Below are 8,589 nucleotides of genomic sequence, written 5' to 3' on the forward strand. Positions count from 1 at the left end.
CGGAATACATGCCTACATTAGATTGACGAACGAGAGCTAGTTACTTATCTCTCCGTGTTATAGTTGTTAATGATGAATCACATCCGGCATAATCATCCATCACCGATCCAATGCCTACGAGTCTTTTACTACTGGTCCTTGCTATGTTACTTTGCCGCTACTGCAGTTACTGCTGCTGCTGTTACTCTGTTTCTACTGATGTTACTTTGCTGCTACTGTTATTCCTTGCTACTGTTGTTCCTTTCTATTGCTGTCACTACTGCTATTCCTTGCTACTGCTGTCACTACTGCTGTTACTTGCTACTTTGTTGTTACCTGTTGCAGACATTTTACTAGCGCCATTGATACAACAAGGCAGGAATAGTCTGTCGTCAACAGACCATTTTCTAGCACTGTTGCTATCATACCACTTTGCTACTAATACTTTGCTTGCAGACACTAATCTTTCAGGTGTGGTTGAATTGACAACTCAGCTTCTAATACTTGAGAATATTCTTCCGCTTCCCCTTGTGTCGAATCAATAAATTTGGGTTGAATACTCTACCCTCGAAAACTGCTGCGATCCCATACGCTTGTGGGTCATCAAGGCTATTTTCTTGCGCCGTTGCCGGGGAGGCACAGCTATATTCTCTGAGTCACTTGGGATTGACGTCTGCTGGTCACTATGAGGAATCCGAAAGATCCAAGAACTGAAATCTTGCCTTCCACTACGAGGATAGGTAAGGAACTGCCACCTAGGTCTGCACTTGATTCACCTTCAATTATGAGTAAGTTTTCGACATCACCTCCTGCTAGAAATCTTGATATGTCGTGCTTACGATGATGCTATGCTTGATACTACTTTGCATGATGATGCTATGCCTGATACTGCTTTGCCACTAGGTGCATTCCTTGATGCACAAATTGCTAGAGTTGCTGCTAGATGTGATGATACTTCTGAAACTGCTGATGCTATTGAAGTAGAACCTACTATTTTTCCTGCTAGACCTAGCTCTCCTATGCCTGAATTGCCTGTTATGCCTGAGCACTATGTTATGGAGGGAGAGATAGCTGAGGACTTTCTTGCGTGTAAGGATAGCTATGATGTTGAGAAATTACTGCTCAAGTGGAAAGAAAAATCACTGAATGCTAGGATGAAATACGGCCCGAAGTTTGCTACTTCACCTATCTTTGTGACCGATAAGGATTATGAATTCTCTGTCGACCCTGAGCTAATCACTCTGGTCGAATCTGATCCTTTTCATGGTTATGAGTCTGAAACGGTTGTAGCCCATCTTACCAAACTGCATGATATAGCCACCCCATTCACTAGTGAGGAAAAGATCCACCACTACTATATCCTCAAGTTGTTTCCTTTCTCGCTAAAGGATGATGCTAAGACCTGGTTCACTTCTCTTGCTCCTGGTTGTGTGCGTAGCCCCCAGGATATGGTGTACTACTTCTCTGAAAAATATTTCCCTGCCCATAAGAAGCAAGCTGCCTTGCAGGAAATATACAACTTTGCTCAAGCTGAGGAAGAGAGTCTCCCTCAAGCTTGGGGGAGGCTCATCCAGCTACTGAATGCTTTGCCTGATCACCCTCTTGAGAAGAATGAAATACTTGATATCTTCTACAATGGACTTACCGATGCTTCCAAAGACCACCTAGATAGTTGTGTTGGTTGTGTTTTTAGGGAACGAACTGTAGAACAAGCTGAGATCCTATTGAATAACATCTTGTGCAATGATAATGCTTGGACTATTCCCGAACCACCTCCTAAGCCAACTTCAAAGAAAAGAGGTATTCTATTCCTCAGTCCTGAAGATATGCAAGAAGGTAAGAAATCTATGCGAGAGAAAGGCATTAAATCTGAAGATGTCAAAAATCTACCACCTATCGAAGAGATCCATGGTCTCGATAACCCGATAGAGGTAGTAGAAGTAAATTCTCTGTGTAGGTTTGATGAGAGTGATATTCCTTTTGATAAACCTTCTAGCTTATGCCTGGATGAATTTGATAACTTTGTTGCCAAACAACAGAGTTTCAATGATTATGTTAGCAGACAATTGGAACAGAATGCTCGTATGCTTAGTCATTTAAGTGCTTGTGTGGACAGAAATGTCAATGATCTTAAGCTTCTCAGTAAACATGCCTCTATGGTTACTACTCAGGTAGAACAAGTACTTAAAGCTCAGAATGACTTGCTCAATGAGTTGAATGACAATTCTGTCAGAGTCGTCACTAGAGGCGGTAGAATGACCCAGGAACCTTTGTATCCTCAGGGTCATCCTAAGAGAATTGAACAAGATTCTCAAGGAGTTAGCACTGATGCACCTAGTCATCCTAGAAAGAAGAAGAAAGATGATAGGAACCTGCACGCTAGAACCGTGTTGCTGCTACACCTGAGAGTCCAAACGATGCCTCTGTCTCTGATGCTGAAAAACAATCTGGTGATGAACGTGAGCCTAATGATAATATCAATAGTGATGTTCATGATGATGCTCAACCTAGCAATGATAAGGATGTGGAGCTTGAACCTGTTGATCTTGATAACCAACATCATAAGAATAAGAGATACGATAAGAATGACTTCGCTGCTGGGAAGCATGATAAAGAAAGGGAACCAAGGGTTCAGAAACCCATGCCCTTTCCTCCCGAACCATCCAAGAAAAATGATGATGAGGATTTTGAGCGCTTCGTTGAAATGATCACACCTGTCTTTCTGCAAATGCGTTTGATAGATATGCTCAAAATGTCTCTGTATGCTAAGTACATGAAATATATTGTGACTAATAAGAGGAGGATAGCTGAGGTTGAGATTTCCACCATGCTTGCTAACTATACCTTCAAGGGTGGAACTCCTAAGAAACTAGGTGATCCCGGTGTGCCCACTATACCTTGCTCCATTAAAGGCAACTACATTAGAACTGCGTTATGCGACCTTGGAGCCGGTGTTAGTGTTATGCCTCTCTCTCTTTATCGTAGACTTGAACTGGATAAGTTGACACCCACTGAAATCTCTCTGCAAATGGCCGACAAATCAACTGCTTTCCCTATCGGCATTTGCGAGGATGTGCCTGTTGTGGTTGCTAACGTCACCATCTTAACAGACTTTGTTATCTTGGATATGCATGAGGACGATGCCATGGCGGTCATCCTCGGAAGACCCTTTTTAAACACTGCAGGGGCTGTTATAGATTGCAACAAAGGCAATGTCACTTTCCATGTCAACGGTAATGAACGTACGGTGCACTTTCCGAAGAAACAATATTGAGTACATTGCCTGAATGCTATCAAAAAAACTTCATCGATTCTTACTGGGAGCTTTGAATGCCCTATTCCTCGTGTCAAGATGAAGTATGATTTGCTTGTTGGGGAGATACACATCCCCATTGAGGTAACTTAGTGACTATTCGAGAATTCTCCGTTCTCTTTTTGCGATTCGGAAAACTTTGTCAAGGAGGCTTGATCAACCTCACTGACGGATTTCTTTCGATGACCATGAGATGGATGAATCGAGGAGTCACAAACCTCTGTTCCAAGCTTTCACCTTCGGTTGCTAAGAATAAAAATGATAGATTTAGTTTAGTTTTCCCTGTTTTCTGTCTTAGCGTCTGGTAGAAAAGTACCCCGAAAATAAAAGTTCTCCGAATGTCCTAAAAATCAAGTATGATTTTTTCTGGAATTTTTGAAAAATTCTAAGAGAAAGAGCTTGTCTAGGGGCTGCACCAATGGGCCACAAGCCCTGACGGCACGGGCACGCCCCTAGCCGCACCACCCAGGCTTGTGGGGCCCACAGGCACCCTCTCCACACATTCTTGCTCTCATGTGGTTCTCCTACCTCCAGAAAAAATCGTTTTGCAGCTCAAACCCGTGTTCTTGTTCCTCTTGCTGGGATTTTCGATCTCTTTGCTCAAATCACCATTCTCCGAACTATTTTGGGGAAATTACTCCTTGGTAAGTGACTCCTCCATTGGTCCAATTAGTTTTTGCTCTAGTGCCTTATACTCCGCGTATTTTTGCTAACTTGGTGACCATGTTCTTGAGCTTTGCATGCTAATTTTAGCTGGTTCCAAGTAGTTTTGATGCATAATATGGCCTCTAGACACTTGTGGGAGTAGTTGCTACGAGTTTCGTTGAGCCTTATTCACTTTTTCTTAGAATCACTAAAATTTCAGAAATTTTCAGAGATAAAAAAGGGAAAAGACGAGGAGGTTCTTAAGAGGCTCTTCAAGTCGTGACCCCAAGGATGATGGAAGTGAGAAGAAGCCCAAATATCTGGTCCCTCGCGTCGCAGAAGTTCGAGCGTGCGAGTGGCCAAGGACGTGTTCTTACGAGCCGCTGGAATTTATGAGGACTTCTATCACTTGGTGGAGAACGCAGGTCTTACCGCCTTCGTTGAAGATAAGTGTCCGAAATACCTCCTCCTCACTAATATCTTCGTACAAAGCTTTAACTTCTATCCGAGGAAGAATCCTCCTATTGTTGAGTTCAAACTTTATGATATCCCCCAGCGCATGTCACTCCAGGATTTCTGCAATATTTGCAAATTACCTTATGTTGGGGATATTCATGAACCTCGTCCACGGGACTTGGAAGCATTCATTGATACAATTGTTGTAGGAGAGGAGAGAGGAGTGTCTTGCGCTAGAGCTTGTAGCATTCATTTTCCCGTGCTTCAGTACTTCTCACTATTTGTGGGAAAATGTTTGATTGGCCGTGGGAATGCTGGGTCACTTAGTGCCTCAGATCTTGTGGTCTTGCGCGAAGCCCTTTATAACGATAAAACCTATAGCTTGGGCGCTATAGTAACTCAGCGGTTGAACCTGAACCGTTCTAAAGGTGTTGTCTATGGAGGTATCTATGCTACCCGTCTTGCCAGACACTTTGAGATACCCATTAGACTGGAGGAGGAAGAAGAGGTTCTTCTTCCCGAGAGATATCTAGATTAGGATAGCATGGTTCACCATGACTTTCTTGATAGAGATATAAATAGAAGGATGATTTATAACCTGGTATTTAGTCAGGGTACTCGCGAGACTATTACTTTGCCTGCTCCTTCTTTGTTCTATCTTCATGCAAGCACATACATTATTATGCCCTTGGACATCTACGCATATTGGGGATTAGCCCAACCACAGGTGCCCGTGCCAGAGCCACCAGTCGAGTACCAGATGCCAGTTTATCAGTTGGAGCCAGAGGAGTTCACACAGTAGTGGCATCCTCAGTCCACTCCGGAGTATCCCGGAGCTGGTTATTTCCCTCCTTGGGAGTAGACCAACTTAGGCCAAAAACCTAAGCTTGGGGGAGTACGTGTTCTCACCGACTTTACATTCTTGCTTATGCTTTCACTTTGTTCATCGGTGTTCACACTTTGCCACTGTATCATCCATGCTAGTTTATTTTATTTTTCTCGTTTTCTTTTCGTGTGTCTGTCTAGTTTGAGAAAACCCAAAAGATTTTATTTTTCTTCTTTTGCTTGTTGGGAGCTTTCCCGTGTAAATAGTTTTCTTTTTCTTTGGGTCAAGGTAGAAGATATTGGTTACAATGTTTAGTGGCTCTCACATGCATACCTGTTTAGCTGTCAAAGAGCCATATTACTTTGTCTTCTCCTTTGTGTTTGCCTGCAGATTCTAGCGTAGTCCAATGCACGACCACTCTTATTATTGTTCACATCGTTCGGTCATGCAAGTGAAAGGCAATAATGACGATATATGATGAAGTGACTGAGCCTGGAAAAGCTGGTATGAACTCAATCTATTTTGTTTTTGTAAATATGACTAGCTCATCATGCCTGATTCAGCTTTGTTGTGAGAGAAACATGTTTGCAATGACAACTTAGAGATCATAGTTGCTTATGCCATGCTTACTTAGCTAGGAGCTTATAATGGTTTGTCTTGGATGCCCACATGAATTTTGAGATGACTATGATGTAGTATGATAGGATGGTATCCTCCTTTGAATGATTCAAGTGGCTTGACTTGGCGCATGTTCACGCATGCAGTTGAAACAAAATCAACATAGCCTCTATGATGTTCATGTTCATGGTGATTTATGTCCTACTCATGCTTGCACTCAATGTTTGTTAAGCTCAATGCATTTTGATGACTATTGTCGCTCTCTAGTTGGTCGCTTCCCAGTCTTTTGCTAGCCTTCACTTGTACTAAGCGGGAATACTGCTTGTGCATCCATTTCCATAAACCCAAAGTTGTTCCATATGAGTCCACCATACCTACCTATGTGCGGTATCTACCTGCCGTTCCAAGTAAATTTGCATGTGCCACTCTCTAAACCTTCAAGAAATAATCTGTTTTGCATGCCCGAACCGCTCAAGTGGTGACAGGGGGCTATCAGTATCTTCCATGCTAGGCGTGTTATCCTTGAGATGTGTTTCTTCACTATCATTGACGAGAAAGGGACCGATAATTGGAATTCCCAATTCCATGCTCAAATCGAAAAGATAATTGCAAACAAAACTCCACCAGGATTGATGTTGGTACGAGCTACTTCTCAAACAACAATGCCAGAAATTGACACGTTGACGGAGATTGGGCTTGCGTTGGTTTTTCCCTTGAAGAGGAAAAGGTGATGCAGCACAGGAGCAGTAAGTATTTCCCTCAGTTTGAGAACCAAGGTATCGATCCAGAAGGAGGGTCTTGTCAAGTCCAGAGTACCTGCGCAAACACAAACAAGCTTGCACCCAATGCTTTAAAGGGGTTGTCAATCCCTTCAAGATTGTTTGCAAAGTGAGATCTGAAGGCGGAAAGTGCAACGAAGTAAAAAGTGTAAGGCTGAAAATATGGTGTGGAATAGACCCTGGGGGCCATAGTGTTCACTAGAGGCTTCTCTCAAAATAGCAAGTATTACGGTGGGTGAACAAATTACTGTCGAGCAACTGATAGAACCACGCAAAGTCATGACGATATCTAAGGCAATGATCTAGCATATAGGCATCACGTCCGAGACAAGTAGACCGATACTTTCTGCATCTACTACTATTACTCCACACATCGAACGCTATCGAGCATGCATCTAATGTATTGAGTTCATGACGAACAGAGTAACGCTTTAAGGAAGATGACATGATCTAGAGGGATAATCTCAAACCAATGATGAAAACCCCATCTTTTTACCTTGATGGCAACAACACGATATGTGCCTCGCTACCCCTTCTGTCACTGGGTGAGGTCACCGCACGGTATGAACCCAAAACCAAGCACTTCTCCCATTGCAAGAATCATAGATCTAGTTGGCCAGACAAAACCCACAACTCGAAGAGAATTATAAGGATATGAAATCATGCATAAGAGAGATCAGCAGAAACTAAAATAGGATTCATAGCTAATATGATCATAAATCCAAAATTCATCGGATCTCGGCAAACACACTGCAAAAGAAGATTACATCGGATAGATCTCCGTGAAGATCATGGAGAACTTTGTAATGAAGATCCAAGAGAGAGAAGAAGCCATCTAGTTACTAGCTATGGACTCGTAGGTCTATGGTGAACTACTCACGCATCATCGGAGAGGTCGTTGTGTTGATGGAGAAGCCTTCCGTGTCCGAATACCCCCTCCGACAGGGCACCAGGACGTGCCCCAGATGGGATCTTGCGGAGAGAGAAGCTTGCGACGGCGGAAAAGTGATTACGATGCTCCCGTGATTTTTTGGGAATATTTGGGAATTTATAGGTGCAAGATCTAGGTCAGGGGACCTCCAGGGGGCCCACAAGCCTGCATGGCGCGCCCCCCTGGCCGTGGGGTGGGGGCTTGTGGGGCCCCTGGGGCTCTTCTGGCTTGGCCCCCAAGCTCTCCAATCTTCTTCCGTTCCAGAAAAATCTTTTCTGGGATTTTCTTCCGTTTGGACTCCGTTTCAAAATCTCCTCTGAAAGGGGTCAAAAACATGGAAAAAACAAGAACTGGCACTTGGCACTGGATTAATAAGTTAGTCCGAGAAAATAAATAAAAGGCATGCAAAACATCCAAAGTTTGACAAGATAATAGCATGAAACCATCAAAAATTATAGATACGTTGGAGACATATCAAGCATCCCCAAGCTTAACTCCTGCTCGTCCTCGAGTAGGGAAGTGATAAAGAATGAATTTTTGATGTGGAATGCTACCTAGCATAGTTGTCCTTTGCAACTTCTTTCACGTGGCATGAATGTTCAGATCCGTACGATTCAAAACAATAGTTTGCTATTGACATGAAAATAGTAATACTTCAAGCAAATTAGCAAAGTAATCAAGAACTTTCAAAATAACAAGGCCAAGGAAAGTTATCCCTACAAAATCACATAGTGTGGCTATGCTCCATCATCCTCACACAACTAATGTAAATCATGCACAACCCCGGAATTAGCCAAGTAATTGTTTTCTCACTCTCACTTTCTCAAACTTTTTATAACTATCACGCAATACATGAGCGCGAGCCATGGATATAGCACTATAGGTGGAATAGAGTGTGGTGGTGGTTGTGAGACAAAAAAGGAAGAGATGGTCACATTGACTCGGCGTATCAATAGGCTATGGAGATGCCCATTAATAGATATCAATGTGAATGAGTAGGGATTGCCATACAAGAGATGCACTAGAGCTATAAGTATGTGAA

The sequence above is a fragment of the Hordeum vulgare genome, chromosome 6H (genome assembly GCF_904849725.1).
Source record: "Hordeum vulgare subsp. vulgare chromosome 6H, MorexV3_pseudomolecules_assembly, whole genome shotgun sequence".
NCBI lineage: Eukaryota > Viridiplantae > Streptophyta > Magnoliopsida > Poales > Poaceae > Hordeum > Hordeum vulgare.